Raw genomic sequence first — 13,430 nt, forward strand, 5'->3', positions numbered from 1 at the left:
TTCTCGACTGTTGTAATGCTCAATTGTAAGGAGCAGATTATCTGCTTTGCAGATTATCTGATGGCCCATCATCAGCCTTCCCACTGGGCTTCCAGCTGCCAGGATGGGCTGAGATGGGAAGCACTGCAAGTTTGGTACAGTGGACCCTGTGAGGTCCCATTGCAAAGCCAATTGAGCACTGCTTTGCTAAACAAGTTTGCTTTATTTGTCTGAATTTTTTTTAACCTGTCTTCTCTACAATAGTTGTCTAAACCACATATGTTTTCTTCTCAGTCCCTAGAAATCGTACATGTCATGAAATCCATGCAAAACACAATGACTCAAGTAGTTTTCCTTCATCTGTGTTCTTTGTGATGTGACATGGCATTCTAAAATAAGTTAACGTAATCTCTGGAAATTCATCAAGTCCTTCAACCTGCGCTCCGCCTGTTGCCTTGGAAGTCATGAATCAGGGTAGATTGTACCCTTTCAAAGCAGCTGTGCTTTGGTCCAAAGAAATAGCAGTTGGCTGTGCAACTCACAATTTCTCTAGATTGGGAAATAAAGGCTATATCCTGAATTATGTTTGTTGTGAAAATGAGAGTATCATTCTCTAGTCTTCAGTAAAACCAGTAAACACCATTCTTCCATGTTTACTGAAATGAGAAAAAAAGGAGAGAAAGATTCATAGGCAGAGAAATACAGATGATTATAATCTCAATTTTTAAACAAGTTGCTAATCAATTACTGATTATGTAGATTTTTTTTTCCTTTTTAATGGCTTAAAAAATCTTGACATACTCTTAAGTCAGCAAAGTGTGCTCTTAAATGCTGATGTTTGTTCTCATTACTGTATCATGCCTTCCTCCCAAACAGCTTCCAAACCAATCTTTTTTTGTTTTTTGTAAATGCACATTCTTTCCGGGTTCCACCAGCCCTGGACATGCTATAAGAAAAAAAGACAGCATTATTAGAATCAGTAAACAAGAATTTTTACTCCAGTAAATCCTGTGCTTATCTCTCCTCCTCCTCCTCCTCCTCCTCCTCCTCCTCCTCCTCCTCCTCCTCCTCCTCTTCCTCCTCCTCCTTCATCATTGTGGTCATCATCGTCTTCTTCTAAATAAGTCTGGTGACTTAGGATTTGCTGTTATTGTTGTTGTTGTTTCCCCAGTCCTGGGTCTTGAACTGAGGGCCTGGGCACTGTCCCTGACCTATTTGTTCAAGGATAACACTCTACACTTTTGAGCCACAGCCCACTTGCAGCTTTTTTGGTGGTTAATTGTGAATTTTGTTGACAATTTTAGTCTTTTATTATTCAGCAGAATAATTTTATACTTATTTGAGACTAAACACAATTTTAATTACCTAGAATATACAATTTAATAAAGGATCTCTATCACTGGATTTATATCTATAATATTGTGTTGAAATAAAATACTCAGGAAGATCGCGAATTCCAAGACAACTAGGGTTTTGTAGTGCATGCATGTGTGTGTGTGTGTGTGTGTGTGTGTGTGTGTGTGTGTGTGTGTGTGTGTATCTTTGCTTAAAGGTTTGGCCTTTGGCCCCAGGCTCTTGAACTCCTTAAACCATTCCAAATTCCTGGGTGATAGAAGTGTCTTTTGTTCTGATGAGGCCACCCTTGGTAATCTCCTGGACAACCTAAGAGAGGTCTGGTTGCCAGGGGAACCCATCATGTACTTAGAAAGTGGGGACTTCCAGCTCCTAGCTGAAGGCTGAGCTAGTCTCCAGTGGCCAGTAAAATGGTCAGTCAGGATTGTCACATGAACCTTGTAGGAAAACTCAGAGGGGCAGAAAGCTTCTAGGCAGCTGAAGGAGATGGTAGAAGCTCTGGAGGGCAGTGCACGTAGAGGGGCCACAGAAATGCACACTGTCTCCCGTACCGCTCCCTTGTGTCTGTTTTATCTGTATCCTTTATACTATATATAGTGTGTGTGTGTGTGTGTGTGTGTATATATACACACACTAAACATATAAGCATGAATAACATTTCCCTGATTTCAGTAAGCCACTCTAACAAATTAACATGACGCACAGAAGGATTTGTGGATGCCAGGGTTTAGAGCCAGTTAATCATCACTACTGGTTCCAGTCCAAGACCTTTGATCCACATCAGAAGGGCAGTGCTGGCTCTCTACCCATGGAATCTACTATACTGCCTCTAGGTGGACAGTGAGTGGCTGGACTGAACCAATTCAGGGGCCCTCTAGCTTGTGTCTTCTGGAGAGCTGCTTGATGTGCAGGAACCCTCCCCCCCCCCCCCCCCCCCGCCACCTCCATTCTGGTGTCACAAGTCTTATGTTGAGTGAGAGGAACCTGATTTTCTTAGCCCTTACAACATCTTCTTGCAAAATAGACAGACTTTTAAAAAGTATAAAGATAGGGGCTGGGAGTTTGACCTAGTGGTAGAGTGCTCGCCTAGCATGCACGAAGACAGGGGTTCAATTCCTCAGTACCACATACATAGAAAAAGCCAGAATTGTTGCTGTGGCTCAAGTGTTAGAGCTCTAGCCTTGAGAAAGTCCAAGGACAGTGCTCAGGCCCTGAGTTCAAGCCCCAAGACTGGAAAAAATAGTATAAAAATTCATAAAAGTTGCTGTTTGTTTCTTAAAAGGTGAGAAGTCCTGCAGGGAAGAGATGAGGTAGGTTAAGGGTAGGGGCAGATGTGCTAGGACCAGGTGAAGAGGCAGCTTTTAAAGCAGGGGAGAGGCCACGGTAGTCTCCTTTATGAACACAAAAGGACCAGGTGAAGAGGCAGCTTTTAAAGCAGGGGAGAGGCCACGGTAGTCTCCTTTATGAACACAAACGCTCTGGGTCATGAGGGAGCTGGTCTGGAGGATTTCCAGAGGAGAATCTTCCAAGCAGAGGGAAGAACGAATGCCAAAGCCAGAGCATCCCTCCAGATATGCAAAAACTGTTCTCACAGAGTGGAACCAGAATGGTTTTTCCTAAACTCAGCCTTTTATTTCAAGCTGTCTTTACTGTTTGCATTTTTGTAGAATAACTTAGCAGCACTAGAAGAATATGGTTTGTCTGAATGTATCTGTGTTTCCAGAAATGGCATTCATTTTCATCTTATAAAATATCTTTGTGAAGATCTTGAGTCATACTGTTAGTAAAATACTGTGTTATGATGAAATGAATCTGGAATACCATGTCTCGCTGATCCTAGCAGCTACATCTGGATGTGATAAGATGGAAGGGGAAAACATCCAGTGAGCATCTGTTGAGAAACAGATGACTGTGTTTCGTCTGCTTCTACGTTCTCTCTTGCAATCTCTACAGTGCTCCCATGAAACACTAGGAAATAGATATTTGAAAGGATCAAGGGGAAGGTAGACAAAGTTAAAAAAAAAAAATCAGTGTAGCCAGGCACCAGTGTCTCATGCATATAATCCTAGCTACTCAGGAGGCTGAGCTCTGCCAGCCCAGGCAGGAAAAGTCCATGAGACTCTTACCTTCAATAAAGTATTCAAAAAACTGGATGTGGCATTGTGGCTCAAATGGTAGAGCACTAGCCTTGAGCCAAAGAAGCTGAGGGACAGCACCCAGGCCTAGAGTTCAAGCCCCAGGACCAGCAAAAATAAACAAACAAACAAATAAAATATTTCTTAAAATATTTAATGTATGTCCTACAAAATTAAGAAAAGTGAGGGAAAGGAGGAGTTGGGCAGGAAAGTCACTCCTCCCCAAGGGTGACATTGACTGAGACAATTGTATTCATAAACTGCCTTGTTGAGTTGATAACTCCTTTGTACAACTAAAGATTTAAGAAAATTTTTTAATGGAGGACATCTCCTTTGTGTGTACTGGAGAATTGCCAGATCTAACCCTACTCCATTAGAATGTGAAATGAATAGCATCACAGTTTGCCTGTTTTCTTGGGGCAATCTCAAGGTAATGTTTGCTTTATACATTTCTCTCTGCATAGATAACCAGTTGGTAAATCCTGTTGATTTTAGTACATGAATATGTCATATTTTCTCACAATTTCTTCATTGCTGTAAGGACCCTAGTCCAGCCAGGGCCTCTAACAGTCTCCCAGTCTCTTGTCTTCCAGCGAAGCTGTGGGTCTCTAGTTTGGGTTGTGTATTGAAATCACACGCTTTTGTGTTCATGTTTTCTTATATGTACTTCCTCGTCTAACAATCCCTTGGTTCCTGATGAATGAGCCTGGTGAGTTCTTGGTCTCTTGCAGTGCAGAAATAAAACCAGCAACAGTGAGTACAGTTGGGAAGAGTTCAGTGAAGAGAAAGTAAAGCCCACCCAGGAGAGTGAGCAGCAGGACTGGAAATCAGTTGCCCAGAGTGTGGTTAGGGACTGGCTGCTCCCTTCTGACGATTTGTCAAATGGAGAGTGGTTTGTTTGAAACAAGCAAGGTCCTCCTCCTGGATGGGTAGCTGCCAGTGAGGTGAGGCAAACTGGCCTGCACCTGGTGGCTGCTATTTTCCTGCACTTCCCTTTCTCTTTTCTGAAACCCTTCTTATTCTGCAAGGCCTAGATTCAGCTATGGATTGTCTGGTCTTTCTCATCACCTTTCTTGCCTTTAGACCACATGGATTGAATTTGTAAACAGGGAGGGAAGAAAACTTTATTAATCACCTTCCAAGGGTGCTCAGTTTGTTAAATAATATTGTTGGTAAAGTGGGCTCCTTCTCCTATACTCTGCCAGCATGTGGAGAAAATAGATTTGGAGTCCAATTCCAGAGCTCTGTATATTGAAACATCTTATTCTGCCTTGTGACTTGGTGTGTGTGTGTGTGTGTGTGTGTGTGTGTGTTACATGATCATCTCTATCATGTTGTAAGATACTCTTGATACTTCTGGGATAGAGCTAGTTCCTTAAATCCTTATTTCTAGGATAAAATACTATGCATATGTGGTATGCCTTTGGAAAGTACTCACTGAGTAAATTCTGAGGTTCTTCCACAAAACAGATCTGGGATTTTTATTGTGATATTAGTACACATTTGGCTAATACGGTTAATTTTTATTTCTCTTTCTTTGCTTACGTCACAGGAAAATGATAAATTAACCTCTGAGATTAGTTTCTAGGTCCTCTCTCTTGCCATGATTTAATGACTTCTTCTCTCCCTCCCTCCCTCCCTCCCTCCCTCCTTCCCTTCCTCCCTTCCTCCCTTCCTCCCTTCCTCCCTTCCTTCCTTGAGTAAGCATTTTGGAAACAGGAGTAAGAGAGGCAATAGAGTAAGAAGGTACAAAGATTAAGAGTAGTTTATAGCAATTCTTATTTCTGACAAAGCTAAGTTTTCTTGAAAAGTATTCCTCAGCTTTCTGAGGAAAGATAAAAATGGAAAGATTAAATCCTTGTACTGGTTTTGCATGCTTGAGAATTCTCCTTTCCTTCTTTATGTCCTACAATATGAGTAAAAATACTGACTGTTCTGATTTGACCTTAAATGCCCCACCAAATACTTCAGGAATAGGAGCTGATACCACCTGGCCTGAGATTTCGGCCTGTAACATGGCTGAACACAAGATACTGATGGGCAGCCTGATGGGAAAGGAAGTCTGCCTGTCTGTTGGCATAAATGGAGCGGTAAATGCACTGGTTTCTAACCAAGGACTTTGAAGCAGAAATCAGGAAGAATAAAGAAAGCAAGTGTGAATGTATAACTCATTATTTTTTTCCCCAAAGGGTAATTTCTTTTTTTTTTTTTTTTTGTCAGTCCTGGGCTTGAGCTCAAGGCCTGAGCACTGTCCTTGGACTTTCTCAAGGCTAGAGCTCTACCATTTGAGCTTTAGCACCACTTCCTGCTTTTTTCTATGTATATGGTACCGAGGAATCAAACCCGGGCCTCTGTGCATGCTAGGCAAGCACTCTACCACTAGGCCAAACTCCCGCCCCCCCCCCTTTTTTTTCTTTTTTTTTTTTTTTTGCCAGTCCTAGGCTTGAGCTCAGGGCCTGAGCATTGTCCTTGGACTTTCTCAAGGTTAGAGCTCTACCACTTGAGCCTCAGCACCACTTCCGGCTTTTTTCTATGTATGTGGTACCAAGGAATCAAACCCGGGCCTTCATGCATGCTAGGCAAGCACTTTAACCACTAGGCCAAACTCCTGGCCCCCAAAGGGTAATTTCTTTTTCCTTACTTGTGTAAGAGTATGGTCAAGTTGTTCTTTGCCTAAAAAGACTTTCTTAGTCTGATTTTTAGGAAAAGCCTCTTGGGAAAGAATGTATTTAATGATTGTAAATCTACAGCAGCTAAATTGTGTTAATTTGACTGACTAGAAATATTAACCATGTTATATCAAATAACTGCCATAAGTAATTCCCTTCCATGCCTTGTGACTTTATTTTAATTGATTTTTTTACTTTTAGCTTATATGATTTTTGTTTATTCTGACACATATTTATTAAATGCATGAAGAAAATTGTTTTGCAGAAATTTTTAGTGTCTTTATCTTGTTTAAATTGGTGACTTAAGTCTTTTTATTTCCTTCAGCATTCCAACCTACTTTTTTATTTTCAGGCCTGACTGCTGATGTAGCTCTTTGGGTTTACTAATGACATTATTGTCTACATCAGCGGTCTATACAATTAAACTGTGTGTTTGGCAGTATGATTTGATGTTTCTCTCTCAAAGATTTGAAAGTCAAAATTGAACATGATCGATTGCTGCAAGTTATGTTAATATTAGGGTTCCCAACCTACATTATGGAATAAATCATCCCCTGTAATAACAAAGATAATACCCCTCACATTACTCATCTGATTTTGTACCAGCAACCAGACCTTAGGAGTTAGCTTTATTTGTCTTCTCCAGAGCCCTCCTTCTCGATGAAGCACAAGGTGAAAGTTCACAGCAACATCATTTATGACAGTGGTTTCCCTGTCAATATTGCCAGTAAAGATGTGTGTTCCTAATGGGGACCAAGACATGTGAAAGGGTATCAATGTATATGAATTAATGCACCTTCTATCTGGCAAATATCATGTAACCCTTTTACTAATTACAATAAAAAATATAAAAAAAAAGAAAAAAAAGATGTGTGTTCCTGGCTCTCTCCCTACCCCCAACTCCCTGAGTCTGTCCTCTATATTTCAGTAAACTAGCTGCTTTTACCAGATCTTTCTTCTCTCCAATAACTGTGATCTCTATCATTTAAAAACGAACCTGAGCTGCTTAAATATTTCTCTCCAAAAGCCAATAATAATCACAGTGTCCACTAACTTTTGAGTGTTTATGGAGGGCTAGGTACTATACCTTGTAATCAGTACATATATAAATGTATTTATATGAAGGGCAAGACAATCTAGTTATCACTATGTTACTTGAAGAGAGTAGGTCCAGAGAATAGATAACTGCCTAACATGGCCTGTGGCAAGGTTTAGACTTGAGCCCAGACTGCCCATGGGCCTCATAGGAAGTATCTGATGGAGGAGTGTAGAGACAAGTCCTCTGCTGCCATGACCCACTTCCTCCTTTTTGGTGATAGAAATCATGAATAATGAGTTCTAATGGGGACTGACTAATAAGTAGCCCCTGATACATGCTGCAAGTATTCAAAAGAAAGCCAAGAGTAGTCTGGGCAGAGTAGCTTTTACATGAACTCATAACGTACTTAACACTGAGATGTCTGAGAAAACTTCGAAATTTCCAAACACAGAATTTAATACTGGAAGCAAGCTGGCTACGACATCTCAATTTTTACAGTGATTCCAGATACTAGTAGGAGTTATCTCTTATGGACTCCAGTTTATTCCCAGATGATTTTGATTATTTGTCCTTTCTGGGGAAATGCTTCACTTATAGAACTTTCACTTGATATGAATTGAAAATAGATGTGATTTTTTGTTTTGTTTTGTTTTATCGGTCTTGGGGCTTGAACTCTGGGCCTGGCCACTTCCGCTTTTCTAGTGATTAATTGTAGATAAGAGTCTCAGGGTCTTAGTACCCAGGCAGGCTTTGAACCTTGATTCTCAGATCACAGCCTCCTAAGTAGCTAGAATTACGGACATGAGCCACGCACCTGGTAATAGATGTGATTTAAAAAAAATAATAATAGTATGATACATAGGCTCCTTTGAACGACTAACTTACAGTTTAACAAATAAATACCGGGAAGTTGAAACATTTTTTAAGCGAGGGACAGGAATCTAGTGGAGAGATCAGACAAATGGAGAGAAGACAGGTGGGTGAATGCAGTTGTAATTATCCATGTACATATGTAAAAATGGAATCAGGTCACTTGCAGAGATGGCTGAATTGAAGCCCCTTTGTGCAAGTACTTGAAGGCAATTTAAAAAAATACATTACACAAGGCCAATTTGATATTGTGGGTGTATTTAGGAAGGCAAGGGCATTTCTTGTATTTCTTGTGGGATATATATATATATATATATATATATATATATATATACACACACATACTTTTAAGTTTTACTTCTGTAAAATTTTAGCCTGGAAAAAAATCACCCTTTGTTTTTTCACATAATTAAATCAGTGCAAGGTCAGTGTCTTTGTAAAAATAGTACCTCAATAATTTAATGTTAAAACCCAGAGTGGATTTCATGAAATTGGCTGTCAGCAGCTTTGGAGGTTTTTTGTGTTTTTAAGCAGTTCCAGTTAAGGGTAACTGTGGCAGCACCATTGATGAGAGCGTTTCTTCTGTTAAGCCTTGAAACCCATACACAGCTGTCAACACACAGAGGCTTTCTGGACCCAGCCCTCTCATGCTGTGCCTTGCCTGCAGCTCACCCAGAGCTCAACTTTGACTAAAAGGGTTGGTTTCCTGTCTCCCACCCTTGTTCTCATTTAGTGTTAAAACCTCCTGAAAGTCTTCCTTTTATTCTGAAGAGTGTACACACATTGATCATCTCTCAAACATTCTGATAGGGTGGTAAGGAGCTCCAAAGAAATGTGAGACTTCTTAACAAATAATTGATCAGAAACAAGTCTGGCAGTATTAATTGTGACATGCAATAATGAATGCCAAAACAGACTTTTCTGAATCTTTCAAGAAACCTTTGTAAAACACTGAGCAAGAGGGGAAGGGGGCTAAGATGCAATTCAAAAGGATAGTAGTAGCAGAAGTAGTATTTTACTCTGATAGGCCTTTCAATTGCTTACATGCTCACATTCTATTTAGTGTATTTTGATTGAAGGTTAAACATTATTGGTTATGCATTTTTGTTGTTTTTGGTACCTAAAGTCACTTTGTGGAACTTTATTTATTAGAGGTGATGAGGAAGGTAGGATGGATAGATAAACCTAAAGAACTAAATAAACAGAAGCAACCACACTGAACATGAATTCCCAAGTCAGTGGTGCCAACATATTCAAGTAGAGCCAAGGCTTTCATTCATAGAGCCTCTGTCTAATTTGTTTCTAATTTTTTTTCCAGGAACACTGTAGAAAAGAGCTCTCAAGTTTTATTTCATGAGAAACATTAGGATAGCCTTAAAATAGGACTGGCCTTCAGTGTCTCCACTGAAAAAGACAGCAAAAACAGTTGGCGTTTTGTGAACCTGTGTTGTCTAGTGCATCAGTCAGCAGCCGCATGTGGCTAATTAAATCTGCATTTAAATTAATTTAAGAATTAAATAAAGTTAAAAATTTGGTCCCTTACTTGCACTGGCCACCTTTCAAGGCTTATTAGCTACACGGGGCAGGAGCTGTTGTATTGGGCACTTCAGCTGATAGAATGCTTTCTTGTGCAAAGTACTGTTAGCACTACATCTACAAACAGATGGAGAGCCAACAGAACTGTTGTTTGTTTGGTTTATCTTCTGTGTCTTGTTTGTTGATTTTACTTATAGGGTTTAAGTATTTTTTTTGCAAGTAGAAACTGTATCCGTTAGAAGAATTAATGTCAGCATTTTGGTATTCATCTTGACATCTTACTATTAGAATATCTAATTGCTCACAGATCTATGAATATTGTCCCCTGAATTCATGGGGGTCTGTGGATGGGCCACACGATGTTTTTCGTATAACAGCAACATATGTCTTGCCTAAAATAGGCAGAAGAGAGAAAAAACTTACCTTGAGTTTATCCCCCAAGCACATTTTCAACACAGGAAGTACTACTGAAGAATTGGTTTGTGTGATGAAGGAAGACCAAGAAAATCTGGTGGAAAGTGAATGAATTCATTCTTTCAAATGAAGGGACAGTAAATACTTGAAGTTGTTTTTAAAGCTGCTTATTAGAAAAATAGTTAATATCCACTAGACAGACTTGTAAAATATATATAAAAGTATTAGTCAGTGAGCTAAAATCCATTTGGAATTCCATCTGTCAGTAACTATAACTTTCCACGAGTTGCTGTATTTTCCTAGTCTGTGAAAATGCTACTAACGGCAGAGACTACACTGACAGCAGAGTGTGGCGTTGTCTGCCCTGGGAGCTCCTGTATTCTATCACTGAATATTCTTTGCAGTCCCATAAAGCAGACATTCACACTCTTTCCACATTTAGCGACTGAAAACCAGAAACTCAAGAGCAAAGCCAAGTGTGCTAGGTCAGGGCAACATCTGACCTGAGACAGCACAAGGCTGTCTTTATTCCTTACTTAATGCCATGAGCATGAATAAGAACAGAACCTGTTTGAGCGCAGATCCTGGATGCTTTCCCAGGTGCCCCTGGCGTGGTTCCTTAACAAGGATACCTTTATAACCTTTCAAAATGATGACAAATTTGAAACCTATCTGGCATCAAGATTTTTGGATAAAATATGTCAAACTGTATAATACAAATGTTATTGTTGTTGTTTAAACAGGGTCTTAACTGTTTCGCCCAGAATGAGTTCAAACTCTTGTGCCTTCTACCTTAGCCTCCCAAGTGCTGAGATTATAAGAATACACCATCTCATCTAACTTCTGCTGAAGAGAACAAATGAGATTTATTAACTTTCCCCAGTCCTTATAGGAGTAGGAGATGAGCCAAAGCTCAGGACAGACCTATTTGATTTCAGGATATGAATATGTAGCTTCATTTAATAAAATTGTGATATATTGAGGAATTGCAGCTCTGGCAGGACTTCTGAATATCGTAACTTGGTAACCATCACTATGTTAAATGTAATAATTTTGAAGCACTGTTCAATAGTGAGACATTCTACTTCATTAAACTTGTAGGCTTGACTTCAGTTATTTAATGTCAAATATATGTTAATTGTGTATTATGTCTTAAAGGTAAACTTTAAGGTAGAATGCAATCATTAAGTCAACTACTGTCAACCATTATGGGTTAAATAATATTTTGATATATACATTCTAATTTTTAAAACTCATGTATGTGATTTTTTTTACCTTATCTTACAAAGCTGGGGATTCAGATAAAGGTTTAAAAATATTATCAAATATTCCTGAACAATTAAGATATAAATAGCTATATTACTGATTATATACTGTGTGGATATAAATATAGAAAGATATTTTGCTTTGTACTTTCATTCTAGGAATGTGGAATTACATTTAATTAGCAGTAATTTTTGGAAGACTATACTTCCTGTATTTACAGAATCCTATGTTATAATTATATGACCTTGATATACACTATCAGAGTTAGAATTAAAGATTCCTTTGTTACATTGATCAGAAGAATTAACTTAGAACTTAGATACTGCCCAGAATTAGCCATCTGCCCTTCTAAGCAATCTATGAATATTAGATACCCTTTGGTGAAAATGGTATTATTTTTAAAAGGACACAGAAGATACTTCTATTGTGTAGCTGTTTTGTTTTGCTTTGTTTTCCCCTTAACCTGTGTGCTTGCTCAGAATTTAGAACAACAATCAAGAGTCAATGAATTAACACTTTTTCATTGCTTTTTCTTTAGTCAGACATTTTAATTGATTCTATCAATGTAATTCTTCAGTCTTCTAGGTACATTCTTCTTACAAAATATGACTTTCGCTTACTTAGAGTGGTCTCTATCATTGGCCTTTTAATTTTTTTTTAGAAATGGAGTCATCCCTAAGTTTGCTTAGCTTAATATTTATTGTGGAACAATAGTGCAGGAGGTGTAATTCTATCTAGCAGTGTAGGAGAATGTAAAGGGGTTACCAACACTTAGCTTTCCAGATGATTTCGGTAGAAACAGTGGCATCACCACGACCATCAGTGCTTTTGCTGTTTCTTGTACCATTCCAATACTTGATATTAATTTATCTAATTCTTCTTTTATGAAGTGGCTGTGACTGTTGTCTCCATTTTGCAAATGAGAACCCTGAGGTACATGTGGTTTAATCATTACTAGGAAAATAAATGATGGAGCTAGCATTTTGATACAGGTGGCCTGGCTGAGCTGGCAACAAAGCCAGAGGCTAGAGTAATGATTAAAGGGAGGAAACACAGTACTACAGAAGGGACTGTGGCAGTGGGGCTGAGTGAAGCAAATATCATATTGAAAGTTGTGAAGAAACTGGCCTAGGTAGAGGACTGGGAGTGGAGACTGAGAGAGGAGTTGGCAGCTCCAAGGTTTCCAATCTGAGGCCATAAGAAGACTAGTTATGCAAATCCAACCATGTAACCCTTGCCTGTGGGAAATCAAGTCATTGAGAAAGTAGGGCTAGAATTGCTAACTCCCTACCAGAATTTTTTTCACTAAGATGTACAAATACCACATCTGCGGATACCACATCTGAGAAAGATGAGTGATAAGAGCTCGTCTTTGTGACACTTGTCCTGGAGCATGTAACGTGTATTTGATAACAGGAAGTCTTCAGATTCTGTACAACTGTGTCATACCTATCATGAACTCAGTAAGAAGATGGCTTATTTGTACAAAGGGACATGATATGCTTACTTTCCAAATGAACCTTCACAGGCCAACCTAGCATTGCTGATTCGTTCAAACAGCTCGCAGATTGGGGATAAGCCGAGAGCAGTATTAGCAGCATTCCTTCACAGTGCTTCATGAACTCACTCTTTACCTCTTTTGGATAAAATTCCAGAAGAAACCTGTAATTTTCCCAGTTATTTTCAGGTACTAAAATATCCAGTCTAGCTGGGCATTGGTGACTCACACCTGTAACCCTAGCTATTCAGGAGACTGAGATCTGAGGATCACGGTTCAAAGCCAGTCCAGGAAGACAGATTTGATAACTTCTTAACTCCAGTTAACCAGCAAATAACTGGAAATAGAGGTATGGCTCAAGTGGATAAAGCAGCAGCCTTCAGGGAATTCAAGAGCTCAAAGCCATATGTTTGAGTACCAGCAATAAATAAATAAAATGCTAAAACATAGTAGAACATCTTAAGTCACAAAATAAAGCTATATATGAAAAGATTAAATTGGACTTCATTAAAATTAAAAGCATCAGGGCCAGGAGTTTGGCCTAGTGGTAGAGTACTTGCCTAGCATGCATGAAAACCTGGATTCAATTCCTCGGTACCACATACATAGAAAAAAAAAAGCTACACGCGGTGCTGAGGCTCAAGTGGTAGAGCTCAAACCTTGAGAAAGTC

General features: G+C 39.2%; 1 protein-coding gene and 1 long non-coding RNA gene across 3 annotated transcripts in view; one reads left to right on the forward strand and one right to left on the reverse strand.

The window, feature by feature from the left end:
* Positions 1–13,430, forward strand: part of Slc10a7 (solute carrier family 10 member 7) — a 137,925-nt gene that overhangs the window by 71,288 nt on the left and 53,207 nt on the right. The gene's annotated exons all lie outside the window — the stretch shown is intronic.
* On the reverse strand, positions 519–1,475 carry LOC150047459 (uncharacterized). The gene is made up of 3 exons (XR_016539401.1): positions 1,345–1,475; positions 781–925; positions 519–635 (listed from the first exon to the last, which is right to left on the reverse strand). It is a non-coding gene; the product is annotated as an uncharacterized LOC150047459 (long non-coding RNA).

This window comes from Megascapheus bottae, chromosome 23 (assembly GCF_031878675.1).
Source record: "Megascapheus bottae isolate mThoBot1 chromosome 23, mThoBot2.hap1, whole genome shotgun sequence".
Classification (NCBI taxonomy): Eukaryota; Metazoa; Chordata; class Mammalia; order Rodentia; family Geomyidae; genus Megascapheus; species Megascapheus bottae.